General features: G+C 27.3%; 1 long non-coding RNA gene across 1 annotated transcript; it reads right to left on the bottom strand.

Annotated features, from left to right (window-relative positions):
* Nucleotides 1-639: 639 nt before the first annotated feature.
* LOC115034689 lies at nucleotides 640-845 on the bottom strand. The gene is made up of 2 exons (XR_003840007.1): nucleotides 803-845; nucleotides 640-732 (listed from the first exon to the last, which is right to left on the bottom strand). It is a non-coding gene; the product is annotated as an uncharacterized LOC115034689 (long non-coding RNA).

Raw genomic sequence — 845 nt, 5'->3', positions numbered from 1 at the left:
ATTGTTTTAGCTCTATAATTAACGAAATTATTTAGTTACCTATCGTCTATTACCACGTATATTTTAATTGATTTATAAGTTTTTTGTTTTCGGACCTCGGTGTACACTGTTCAATCATAAAAAAGTAACAACCAATTTACCAAAATATAGATATGTGGAAAAGTAATAAGACGGTATCCATGTCAAAGCTCTGTAGTCTATCCAAATATCAACTAATCAAATGTTCTTATTGGGCTTAATATAAATGGTCATATTATTCACTAGGTAGGTATAACAAGAAGAAAAATTCTGTATTTTTATGTGATTAATTTTTTTTATTTAGTAAATTAATATTCTATAGCATTTAGTTGTAACAAATTTCTGAGTGGGTTTTTCATTTAAAATAAACTAGGTCTAGAATAGATACGAAACAAAATTAAAATCGTATATAAAAAATGAACAAATGAAACAATCACAACCCTTTACAACAATCAGTGATAATTCACTTAATGCTTCCTTAGACGTTTCATTGTCCATTGTATAATATATATCGTCATAATAGGTGGGATGAGAAAAGCAACAGATATATCAATTAAATGCGATTGATAAAAATTTAAGTGAACCTTTTGACTTTTTAATAGTTCTTTCGATTCGTTTTTATTTCTTATTACATACTCGGTCCAGTAAACTGCTGTTTCGAGAGGTGAATGTGGTCGATCATTATATAACTGTTGCAGTTTTTTCATGTTAATCCTGAAATTAAACATCAATTTTAGTAATCTAGTTTAAAAATTAAATCAAGTAAGGAATTCGATATCCATACGTATATTTCTCGGTCAATGCTTCATTTATAGCATTGAAAAGTT

Source organism: Acyrthosiphon pisum, unplaced genomic scaffold (genome assembly GCF_005508785.2).
Source record: "Acyrthosiphon pisum isolate AL4f unplaced genomic scaffold, pea_aphid_22Mar2018_4r6ur Scaffold_20618;HRSCAF=21595, whole genome shotgun sequence".
NCBI classification, from domain to species: Eukaryota; Metazoa; Arthropoda; class Insecta; order Hemiptera; family Aphididae; genus Acyrthosiphon; species Acyrthosiphon pisum.
The sequence above is the reverse complement of the archived record's forward strand: the minus strand, read 5'-3'. Positions and strand labels throughout refer to the sequence as shown.